Below are 13,512 nucleotides of genomic sequence, written 5' to 3' on the forward strand. Positions count from 1 at the left end.
GTGTTGATGGTGGTGATATTAGCTAAGGAATGTGCTAATGGTGACATTAAGGGTAGAAAGCAGGACGAGCAAGTGACAGGTAGCCCTAGTGGGGGTGGGGTGGGGGGAAGGGATCGAAATAGGCTAAAAGGTGGAGATAGTTAGTTAGTTAGTAAGGCAAATGCAATGTTAGCATTTATTTCGAGAGGACTAGAATATAAAAGCAGGGATGTGCTGCTGAGGCTTTATAAGGCTCTGGTCAGACCACATTTAGAATATTGTGAGCAATTTTGGGCCCGTATCTCAGGAAGGATGTGCTGGCCCTGGAGAGGGTCCAGAGGAGGTTCATGAGAATGATCCCAGGAATGAAAGGCTTAACATATGAGGAACGTTTCAGGACTCAGGGTCTATACTCGATGGAGTTTAGAAGGATGAGGGGGGATCTGATTGAAACCTACAGAATACTGAAAGGCCTGGATAGAGTGGACGTGGGGAAGGTGTTTCCATTAGTAGGAGAGACTAGGACCCGAGGGCACAGCCTCAGAGTAAAGGGAAGACCTTTTAGAACAGAGATGAGGAGCAACTTCTTTAGCCAGAGAGTGGTGAATCTATGGAATTCATTGCCACAGAAGGCTGTGGAGGCCAGGTCATTGAGTGTATTTAAGACCGAGATAGATAGGTTCTTGATTGGTAAGGGGATCAAAGGTTACGGGGAGAAGGCGGGAGAATGGGGTTGAGAAACTTATCAGCCATGATTGAATGGCGGAGCAGACTCGATGGGCCGAATGGCCTAATTTCTGCTCCTATGTCTTATGGTCTTATGGTCTTATAAAACAATGGATGGAAATAAATTTAAAAATAATAGAAATAGGTGGGAAAAGAAAAAAATATATATTTAAAATATTATAAATTATTGGAAAAAGGGGGATCGAAAAGGGGGCGGAGATGGAGGAGAGAGTTCAAAATCTGAAGTTGTTGAACTCAATGTTAAGTCCAGAAGGCTGCCAAGTGCAGATTGTGGGTATCTGGGTCTCCAAGATATCCAAAATCCCTGAAGAAATTCCACTGAGCTTCACCTTATCATCTGGCTGAGTCCCTTTTCTAGAGCTAGACACAAGTACATAGAGTGTCACTGGCCTGCAATGTTCACATTCAAAGTAGTAATACAGGTTAACAGAGCCATTAAAATGGAAGCAAAGTTGATTTTCACAGGGAAATAATTGAAAAGCAGGAAGATAATTTAAACGTATATAGAATCTTGTTTAGATCACACTTGTAATAAAAACAGAAAATACTGGAAAACCTCAGCTGGCAGCATCTGTGGAGAGAGAAACAGAGTCTGCATTCCACAGAAGGGTTATATTGGGCTTGAAATGTTAACTCTGTTTCTTTCTCCACAGATGCTGCCAGTCCTGCTGAAGCTTTTAGGCGCATTCTGTTTTTATTTCCGATCTCCAGCATCCGCAGATTTATTGCTTATATCTTGGAGGATTGTAAACTCTTCTGGTCTCATTATAAATAGGTTATAGAGGCATTAGAGGAAGTGTAAAAACGATTGGCAAGAATTATATCGGAGCTGAGAGTTGCAGCTGTTGGGAAAGACTGAATAGTCTGGGACTCTTTCCTCTAGGCTGGTGGCACTGGGCTTTCAGCAATCAGCAGCCCTGTTTTATATGATTTTCACTTTGCATTCTCATTGAAGTCAATTAAAAAGAAATACATGCGGTTTAAAACAGGCTTTTGATTCATGCTCACTCTGGACAAATCTTTTTTTTCACTGCAACTGTTGACACTCCCTTTGCCTAGCGTTGCCAACTGCTGATTAAGTGTATTCCTGGAGGTTCCATCACATGACTTTCCCCCACACTCCAGCCATTAGTCGGCCAACACATCCATCCTAGTGATGCACTGCCTTCCTACATCGATTGGAAAGCAAAAAGACTCATAACCCATAGTCGTTTGGTAGTACAGAACTTGAGTATTGCTGAAAAAAGAGACTTTTTTTTGGAACGGGCCGAAAAGTGCCTAGTCTACCTCAGATTACCCTGGAAGGGCAGGGTATCTTGAAAGTTTGTGCAACAGGTGAAGCTAGCTGTTTCACGCTGCTACTGTGCAGTAGCAACACAAGTGGTATTCACCACTAACAGGTTGCTGCCATCAGGCCAAAAAGATGTTCTGCCTATCACACAAATGAGTAATTTGGCATGTAAATTTCAGTGTCAGTGAGATGCTCGGTATGTAGGCCGTACGCCCCAAAGATTGGTGGACCGTATCAAACATTATGCCCCTTACACTGTTCACAATGGGTAGGGTACAGACCGTACCCAACCAGTCTGTGCATGTACAACTCAAAACGCAGTGTCCAACATTAGATGTGATTCCACGATTGGACAATATTTGCTACATAATCCTCAATGTGCTAAGAATTACAACCAATTTAAGGTTGTCAGTTGGACTCGCAATGTGGCACATTTGCGTGTACTAGAAGCTACATATATTAGTACACAGGGCCCTGTTCTTTGCAGTCAGAAAGAACATGTACGCACATTGCACCTGTTTCAGCCAAACAAAACAAGTGACAGCCATTTGCTAGTTTATTCCCCAGGGCAATGTCTTGACCAATCAGAGTCAAGCTGCCTGGTTTAAATTGTAAACAATGCTCAGCAGTTAACTGTCAGTCACCATCAACTGGTGCATTCCCCATGGCAACGCCACTACCAATCGGAGTCCACTTGACAACCATTCAGCACCCTCCTCTCATACAGTATAAATATATTGTTTCCCCTGACATTGGTATTTTCTTGCGAATTGTCCTGATAAGTGCAAGACAAAAACCTTCGACAAAAAAATGACTCCTTTTTCAGCATTACTCATTACCCAATTGGATGGTGCTTGACTGTCAGCCAAACAGCCTTTTTCTTCCCATTTTCAATATTTTTATATCTGGCAAAGAGAAATTTTCAAAGAAAATTACAAAGAAAATAATTGTTCTTAAAGTCCGGATAGTTTTTCTCCAGGGTTGCACATAGCAGTGTCCTAGAGATTGATCTTCAATTCCTGCAGACTCCAGGCCAATTCTGGAGGGCTGGCAATCCTACCTTTGCCCCTCCAGCCCTCCAGCCTGTCACAGACCTTCCCTTTTGTCCTCCCCGCTCTTCCCTTTCACTTGCTCAAAACCTATTATGTTTCTATTTCCCTTCAGTTCTGATGAACTGTCCTTGACCTGAAATGTTAACTCTGGTTCTCTCTGCATTGAGGCTGCCAGATCCACTGATTATTTCCAGCATTTTCTGTTTTTTTACCACCTGATTAAATGCCTAGAAATGCATGCAACCAGTGTCGGCAACCCTGCCAAATAAAAGTGGGTAGAGTTAAGATACAGATCAGCCACGATCTAATTAAAAGTTGGATCAGGCCTGAGGGGCTGAATGGTGTCCTCCTGTTCCAACAACATCATGATGTGGTCACCTACCACTTAGCCTATCTACCTACCTACATAGATAGATTGGAGAAGCTGAGTTGTTCTCCTGAGGGAAGAGAAGGTTGAGAGGAGGCTTGATTGAGGTATTAAAAGTCATGAGGTGACTGGAGAGAGTAGATAGGGAAAAGTTGTTTCCAATAGCTGAAAAGTTGAGAATCAGGGGCCACAGATTTAAGGTAAAAGAAACCAATGGCAACATGAGGAAAAACTTACTCACACAAAGGCTGGTTAGAATCTAGAATGTGCTGCCTGATAGTGTGGTGGAGGCAGATTCAATCATGGCTTTCAAAAGGTAATTGGTTAAATATGTGAAGAGAAAAACATTGCAGTCTATGGGGAAAGAGTGGGGGTGGGGACTGATTGCTCTTGAAGGGAGCTGACACGAACATGATGGACCGATTGGTCTCCTCATGTGCTCTAACCATCTTCTGATGCTTCTGACTAGCTAACCATGGATTAGGGATTGGATGTTTAACTCCACATGGCCGCCTGAGCTAGCCCAGTACAAAAAAACCTGCTCCTGGTTAAACTGTATCTACGTAAACATCTCATGGTGTTAACTGATATTCACAGCCTTAAGGATGGAAAATTGAAAGAGACTGAAGCTTCAACAGCCGTTCTTAATCAATGCAAATATTTCGGCATAATGGAGAATAAACTATCCATCTTCAGTTGCATAATGTATCAGCTTTGTATTTTGATCTTTGTAATTGGAGATTTTCTTTCAATGACATTAATTGAGCTAACATTTGTACTGGCAGAACTGAAGTGCTGGCATGGAAAGGATTTCCTCATATAAAACAACTTTACTCGTAAGCAATGGAATGTAACATTACTTAAGAATTTTGCATCTGCAAGAGAATGGTTTATAAAATACTTGGTGGCGAAATTGTTTTTCTTAGTCATTTAGAAGAACCTTGTAGAAATAATGCATACCACATTTGGGGCACTGCTGTGAGGATCAGAACTGTTTGCCAAGACCGGATGCATTGGCCACGATTACAGATGAAAGAGATGATCAATGTGCGAGCCCATCTGGTCCCATCTGGCACCTTGACATGGAATTCTGCTAGACGAAAGATTCAAAGGACTTGGGAGAGCCTTTGCCAAGACAATGAAGTCTAGAAAGACTGGCCATGTCAATCCTCAAGTCTCTTACATTGCAGTCCTGTGAAAGGCCAATGTGTTCAACAGACTTACATTTCGAGCACTTTTAACATAGAAAAAGCACTTTGTACTGGGATGGTGAGAAACGGGCGCTGAGACAAAGAGAGAGAGATTACAACAGGAGATCAGAGATGAGTTTTAAGGAGTGACTTGGAAATGAAGGATTTTGGGGGCGAGAGTTCCAGAGAATGGGATTTAGGTGTGGCCATCAATGGTGGGATAAAGGGAGAGAGGGTGCTCCATAGATATCAGAGGTATGAAGAATTCTGGAGAGGTTCCCACTAATCTAAGTGGAAATTTCTTATTCCTTGTCTCGCTTGAAATTTGTCAGATATTGTACTCAAGTCCTCTTGGATCACAGTTTAACCTAACTTCCTTACTTCTGGAGAGCTTGGGGAACCATTGGTCCAAAGTCACTTGTTCCTCCAAAGTAATGCTACACTTATCAATTCAACTGGCTCACTACTGGAATCTCTATCTGGTCTGGCCCACATGTGACTCCAGTTGCACCCAGGCTGGCTCTTAATGTCCTCTGGATTCCACCTAGACTACACTTCAGGAGTGAAAATGTCTTCTTCACCGGGCCTGCAATCTTTCCTTTAAAACAAGTCAAACATGTGAATTATGAACTGCTCTTTTGTTTATGACTTGTCAAAGTGCACTATTCTCTCTAACCGTATTTTCTATGTGTGTGTGGCTGAGTGAATGACATAGCATTAGATTTTCAGGGCAGACGCATGAATAAATAATCCTCTTTATTTAAACCCATGATAAGCTTGCTGCTGGTTATTCAAATACTCAGAGGTTAAGAAACACGCACCTCTCCATTTTCAAAAATACACTGATTACGGACAGTAAAGGGAAGGGAACAAGAGTTTCAGTTCTCTCTCATCCTTTGCTTGAAGTACACTAAGCCTTAGAGAAGGAGTATTAGGAGTCCAGAGGCTGGTAACTGATATCCCACAACCCAGTACTATACACCTTTTGCCCCATTGCCTTTCGTCCCAGCGATATGGAAGAATTTACAGCATTACAAATTCTTCAGTTGTGACCTAAAGTTTGTTACGTGATCCTGAAGCACATTTGAACCCAAGTCCTATTGTACTCTTTGAAGCCCAAACAATTACCATATCTCTTTGTAATTATACTTTCTTTAGATCTGCTTTATTGAACATTTGCAGGTTGTAATTTAGCATTCTGTTCATTCTTAGAGCTTAATTATGATACCATTGGTGGAACTTGGTATTTGAAAATATGATCAAATGATAGTGCTGTGGTTGTTTGAGATACAAATGCACGATATCCCTAGGCATTAGTAACATGGAAGGTTAATACCAGCCATGATACTCGAGAATCAAGCTGAATGATTTATTATTGTTTGCTTCAGTTTTCTAATAGATCTGAGGCTTCATTGGATGTGTGCCAGCCATGTGAAACTGGAGCTCGAGTTTCTACAAAGAAAAGAGCAGTGGTACAAGCATTAAGTTGTATTTTCTCACGGTATTGCCGCTTGATGTACACAAATTCAGAGTGGAGTCCAATTGAGCAAAAGGTGGTCATTTAAATGGAACTTGCAATGATTCCAGCTCTTTTTGGTGATCAGCTTGTGTGGTCCGTGGATTGCTGTGTAAGCCTATCTGTCTCCAAGGGGCCTGTTGTCAAGGCGATCTGTGGTTGAGTAAAGCCACCGAAGAGTTTGGGTTACTTGGTGATGAAGACTAGCTATTCATAGGCCTTGAGGATGTCACAGGGAATTATCATACTCATATTGTATATGTCAGTTCTAATGTCCCTGAATTCAACTCTCTGCCAACGCTGTTAATGTTTTCAGTGATAACTCACACCTGTTGTCCTGTGTTATAGACAAGTTCATTGATCAGAAGCATGGTGACCCCAGGACTTGAGCGTCTCTTGTGACACTTGCCATTGGCAAAAACAGGACAAGTTGATCACCAGCGTTACATAGAATTTACAGTCATTTGGCCCAATGGGTGTATCCTGGACTTTAGGCGCCACACGAGTAGGGTTGCCAACTGTGATTAAATGTATTCCTGGAGTTTTCATGGCTATTAGTCGGCCAACCCATCCATCCTTGTGACACACTGCCTTCCTACGCCAATTGGAAAGCAAAAAGACTCATTACTCAATTGAATTATGCTTGAATGTAAGCCAGTAAAATTTTTCCCCCATTTTCAATATTTTTATACCTGGTAAAGAGCAATGTTCAGTGAAAATGATAAAAAAACAATGGTTTTTAATGTCCCGATGATTTTTCTGCAGGGTTGCACACAGCAGTGTCCTGGGGATTGATCTTCTATTCTTGGAGACTCCAGGCCAATCTGGGGCGTTGGCAACCCAAGCCTCTTCCCGCTCTAGTTACTTCACCCCACCCAATCAAGAGATTCTTCCTTTCTGCCTCATGAATTTATATAGCTCCCCCTGTGTTATTTGGCTCAAATACTCACCATGGGAATAAATTCTACATTCTCATTACTCTCTGGGTAAACATTTCTCCTGAACTCACTATTGAATTTATTAGTGACTATCTTATATTTAGTTTTGGACTCTTCCACAAGTGAAAACATCTTCTTTGTGTATACACTATCAAACACTTTCATAATTTTAAAGATCTCTATTAGGTCAGCCATCTAAAATAAAGAAACAGCAGTTGAAAGTTGGGCAGATCTTACTTACCCTGCTTTCTGCATTCACCATACAGCTGGCTTCCTCTACCTGCCTATTTTCACAAAGTATGCAGATCAGTATTTTTATTATTTATTCTTTCATGAGATGTGGGCATCACTGGCTGGGCCAGCATTTATTGCTCATCCCTGAGAGGGTGGTGGTGAGCTGCCTTCTTGATCAGACGCAGTCCCTGTGGTAATATGGAATGATCCCAGGCCATTTTTAAAGCAACACTAACATCCTCAAGCACTTCACAGCCACCTCCATTATTTTAATCATGGACATCTGGGAATGATTCCAAGACAGTGATCTGATCTTGGCTTTAGGTGATGGCGATACATGGTTTCAAGCTTCAGTCTCATAGATCATGAGATCAGCTAAACCCTTTCATTAGATTCCAGCCTGTAACTTATCATCACTTACCCTTTATTTCAGATATATCCCACAGTATGGAACGGCTCTTGTCAAAGTCACAAATGACATCCTATTTGACTGTGACAAAGATAAACTATCCCTCCTTGTCCTTCTTGACTTGTCTGCAAGTTTTGATACGGCTGACCACACTATCTTTCTCCAACATCTCTCCAATGTCATCCACCTAGGTGGGATTGTTCTCATCTGGTTATATTCTTATCTATCTAACCATAACCAGAGAATCACTTACAATGGCTTCTCTTCCTGCTCCCACACCGTTACATCTGGTGTCCCCCGATGGTTGATCCTTGGTCCCTTCCCATTTCTCATCAACATGCTGCCCCTCTGAAAGCATCACATCAGTTTTCACATGTACGCTCACAACACCCAGATCTATCTCATCACCATCTCTCTCAACCTCCCCACTGTTGCTAAATTATTGGACTGTTTATCTGACATCCAGTACTGGATGAGCAGAAGTTTCTTTCAATTAAATATTGGGGTGACTGAAGCCATTGTTTTCAGTCCTTGCTCTACATCCTGTTCTCAAACCCTCTCCTTGGCAACAGTGTGACATTAAGACAGTCTGTTCGCAACCTTGGAGTCACATTTGACCCCGAGATGAACTTACAGCCAATTATTCTCACCATCTCTAAGACCACCTATTTCCACATCGGTAACATTGCCCAACTTTGCCCCTTCTCAACTAATCTGCTGCTGAAAACTTCATCCATATCTTTGTTATCGTCACACTTGATTATTCGAAAGCACTCCTGGCTGGCCTCCCACATTCTAAATACAAAATTCTGCTGCCCACATTTGTGCTCGCACCAAGTTTCATTTGCCTATCATCCCTGTGCTCGCTAATCTACATTGTAACTCCCTCCTGGGTATCTGTTATTCTATAAATGAACCACTCGAATCTCTCTGTTCAATTCCAGGCTGTAACTCACTCCTGGGTAACCATTATTCTACATGAAAAACACCTGAATGTCTGAATTAGATTCCAGTCTGTCACACACTCCTTGACGTTGAGAATATAAAAATCACCCTCCTGAATATCTAGTATTGTATATATAAATCCCTCAACTCCTGATTAGGTACCAGCCTGCATCTCAATCTCGTTTTAATATTGTAAGCTGCATGAGGCCCTCCTCCCAGTTTATACCCCCTGCTTCTCCCATCAAGTTATGGATTGTTTTTCAATTTTTGTGGAAGCAAGTGGCACAGGTAAGGAAGGACAGAGTTGCGGGAAAAGTGTTTCTCTGAGAGGCTAAGTGAATAGAGGCGTATTAACATCTTCAGAATGGTGAATGAAGGATGACTTCTGAAACTGGCTAAATGTCCCAAGTTAGATACTGTTTTGATTTTTGTTTGAATTGAGTGAAGTAATCAGACAAATGATTGGGACTGAGAAGAAATGTTTATCTCTGCATAATAGATAGGTCGTGCAGCACAGTAGTAAACAGAAACTGGTTTATCAAAGAAGGGGTGATAAATAATTCAGAGTCAATCTGAGAACATTTCAAGCGCCTCATGTTCCTTGGGTCATGCTTCTGTGAGTCAGTCCGGGTATTTCACCATGATTACTTACACCAGACCGCTGGACAAAACGCACTGAGACTGGACATGCATAGGAAGGGAGTGAGATAGGTTTCTCAGGGCTGCTAATCCTGACAGCACATTAGTCGAAGGGGGTGTTCACATCCTGTGAACTCTGCAGCAGCATGGTCCGGAAATGGGTGATGGATTGACTTGGAATTTTCAAACCCAGTTCAAGTTTCTCTGGATCCTCGCTCCACTGGCCCTTGGTAAGGTCTGGGAGTATGCCCTGTCTGCTCCTCAAACTCGTGGGAAAGTAATTTTGAAGTTATAGAGTTTTCGGATGAAATATGATTTTAAGGATAATCCTTTCTAATTGGGCTGTTTCCTTTCAATATAAATAATGAAGTGTGTAAACATTCAGTGCTGTTGCAGGAGAATGTTCTGAGATGTATTTGCGTTTGTGTTTGGAAATGCTTAGCAATGTCATAATTGTCTTAAACTATGGGAAAGCAGCGTGGTGCATTGGGGTAAAACTTTCACTTCTGACAACTCTCACTGGGGTTGGAGTCTAGCCCAAGGTTGAGTGTCTTCTCTGTTGGCTGTAAGAATTATGTGTGATAAAGAGTTTGGGGCAACAGGCTTCAAGGGGGACTAGGCATTAAATGAATTCACCCCCTTCCCCCACCCCCGCATTCCGACCACCAGAATAGTCAATGGAACCCCCTCTGGATTAGCTGACTTTGCCACTTTGGGCATTGCTAAGCTTCTAAGTACATTCTTTTTATGTATTTTTATCCTATCCAATTTCTCTACTACCTCCCCCTTCCAGTGACATTGTCAGAATCCCGTTCTTTAGTGAAGACATACAAAATATTCATTTAGTATCTCATTGATGCCCTCTGCTCTCACAAAAATATCTTTTTTGTCCATCACTTGGCTGTTTTAGAGTCATAGAGGTCTACAGCACAGAAAAAGGCCCTTCGGCCCATCCAGTTTATCTTTGATTCCAATCCACCTGGGCCAGATCCCTTTTCAACTTATTGAAATTAGCCCTCCTCCCATTGAATATTAGCACATTTGATCATTCTTTGTCATTTTCCATAACCATTCTAAACCTATTGATATTGTGATCACTGTTTTCCAAATACTCTCCCAATGAAGCATGCTGCATTGCCTCAATTCCTTCTCTAGAACGAGATCCAGTATTGCTTCTTTTCTCACTGTGCACATAGATCAAGAAGGATTTCTTGGGCAGATATTCCAGAATTAAGGAATTCTCCCCCTCTTTTCCCTCTACACTGTTGTAGAGTTGTACTGTTGTACACTGTGTTCCCAGTTTATATAGGAATAATTAAAGTCTCCCCATTCTCATTAACCTCTATTTTTTTTGCATCTTTCTGGAATCTGACTGTAAATTTTCTCCTCTATATCATTCACAACATTTGGTGACCTATAATATACACTTAGCATGTGACATTGGGAGTAATCCAGGGATTCCTTTCTTTGAGGTCCTGCTCCATAACTTCCTTTCTGGCTTCTGAATTTCTGACTGTAGGACCACAACCCTTTCCATGCCTGTGTCATTGGTACCCAATGGACCACAACTTTCCTTGTTTCTCTCACCCCTCTAAATGTTCTGCACCCTCTCAGCAATGTCCTTTACCCTGGCATCAGGGAGACAACACTTCATGCAAGAAGCATGTCAATGGTGGAGAAGTACCTGACTATTCCCTGACTATTGAATCCCCTGTGACACCTGTAGGCCTACACTTTGCTGTCACTCTCCCCATGATCCTGTTGACAGGCTGTGGACACCCCCACTGTGGTGTTGTCCTTCTAACTCAGCACTGAAAACAGGTGTGGGGATGTCACAGTTCCGAGGGTTCCTGCACTGTCTGCCTCTTCCTACCCTGCTGAACCTTTTTTTTAATTCATTCACGTGGTGTGAGTTTCACTGGCTGGGCCAGCATTTATTGTCCATCCCTAGCTGCCCTTGAGAAGGTGGTGGTGAGCTGCCTTCTTAAACCGCTGAGGTCCATGTGGTGTAGGTACACCCACAGTGCTGTTAGGGAGGGAGTTCCAGGATTTTGACCCAGTGACAGTGAAGGAAATGCGATATATTTCCAAGTCAGGATGGTGAGTAACTTGGAGGGGAACTTCCAGGTTGTGACATTTCCATCTATCTGCTGCCCTTGTCCTTCTAGATGGTAGCAGTTGTGGGTTTGGAAGGTGCTTCTGAGGAGCCTTGGTGAATTCCTGTGTGCATCTTGTAGATGGTAAACACTGCTGCTACTGTGTGTCCATGGTGGAGGGACTGAATGTTTGTGAATGGGGTGCCAGTAAAGCGGGCTGCTTTGTCCTGGATGTTATCAAACTCCTTGAATGTTATGGGAGCTGCACTTATCCAGGCAAGAGGGGAGTATTCCAATACACTCCTGACTTGTGCCTTGTAGATGGTGGACAGGTTTTGGGGAGTCAGGAGGTGAGTTACTCATTGCACGATTCCTAGCCTCTGACCTGCTCTTGTAGCCACAATATTTATATGGCTAGTCCAGTTCAGTTTCTGGTCAATGGTAACCCCCAGGATGTTGATTGTGGGGGATTCAGTGATGGTAACGCCACTGAACATCAAGGGGCGATGGTTAGGTTCTCTCTTGTTGGAGATGTTCATTGCCTGGCAATTGCGTGGTACAAATGTTACTTGCCACTTGTCATCCCAAGCCTGGATATTGTCCAGGTCTTGCTGCATTTGGACATGGACTGCTTCAGTATCTGAGGAGTCGCGAATGGTGCTGAGCATTGTGCAATCATCAGTGAACATCCTCACTTCTGACTTTATGATGGAAGGAAGGTCATTGATGAAGCAGCTGAAGATGGTTGGGCTGAGGATACTACCCTGAAGAACTCCAGCAGTGATGTTCTGGAGCTGAGTTGATTGACCTCCAACAACCACAACTATCTTCCTTTGTGCGAGGTATGACTTGAACCAGTGGCGAGTTTTCCCCCTGATTTCCATTGACTCCAGTTTTGCTAGGGTTCCTTGATGCCACACTTAGTCAAATATGGCCTTGGTGTCAAGGACAGTCACTCTCACCTCACCTCGGGATTTCAGCTCTTTTGAACCATGTTTGAACCAAGGCTGTAATGAGGTCAGGAGCTGAGTGGCCCTGGCAGAACCCAAATTGGGCATCAGTGAGCAGGTTATTGCTAAGCAAGTGCCACTTGATAGCACTGTTGACGACCCCTTCCATTTCTTTGTTGATGATCAAGAGTAGGCTGATGGGGCAGTAATTGGCTGGGTTGGATTTGTCCTGTTTTTTGTGTATAGGACATACCTGGGCAATTTTCCACAGAGCCAGGTAGATGCTGTACTGGAACAGCTTGGCTGGGGGTGCAGCAAGCTGGAGCACAAGTCTTCAGTATTATTGGCAGGGTCCATAGCCTTTGCACTATCCAGTGCTTTCAGTCGTTTCTTGATATCATGTGAATCAAATTGACTGAAGCCTGGCATCTGTGATGCTTGGGATCTCCGGAGGAGGCCGAGATAGATCATCCACTTGGCACTTCTGGCTGAAGATTGTAGCAAGTGCACGGATGTATGGATGTGCTGGGCTCCCCCATCATTGAGGTTGGGGATATTTCTGGAGCCTCCTCCTCTAGTGAGTTGTTTAGTTGTCCACCACTGGACATGGCAGGACTGCAGAGCTTAGATCTGATCAGTTAGCTGTGGCATCGCTTAGCTCTATCTATCACATGCTGCTTTCACTGTCTGGCATGCAAGTAGACCTGTGTTATAGCTTGACCAGGTTGACACCTCATTTTTAGGTATGCCTGGTGCTGCTCCTGCACTCTTCATTGAAACAGGGTCAATCCCCTGGCTTGGTGGTAATGATAGAGTGGGGGATATGCCAGGCCATGAGGTTACAGATTGTGTTCGAATACAATTCTGCTGCTGCTGATGGCCCCCAGTGCCTCACGGCTGCCCAGTCTTGAGTTGCTAGATCTGTTCTCAATGTATCCCATTTAGCATGGTGGTAGTGCCACACAACAAGACAGGGGTATCCTCAATGTCAAGGTGGGGCTTTGTCTCCACAACGACTGTGCGGTGGTCAGTCCTACCCACTACTGTCATGGACAGGTGTACCTGCTCCAAGTTGGTGAGGATGAGGTCAAGTATGCTTTTCCCTCACCACTCTGTTGCAGGCCCAGTCTAGCAGCTATGTCCTTTACGACTCAGCCAG

The sequence above is a fragment of the Cetorhinus maximus genome, chromosome 2, assembly GCF_964194155.1.
Source record: "Cetorhinus maximus chromosome 2, sCetMax3.hap1.1, whole genome shotgun sequence".
Lineage (NCBI taxonomy): Eukaryota > Metazoa > Chordata > Chondrichthyes > Lamniformes > Cetorhinidae > Cetorhinus > Cetorhinus maximus.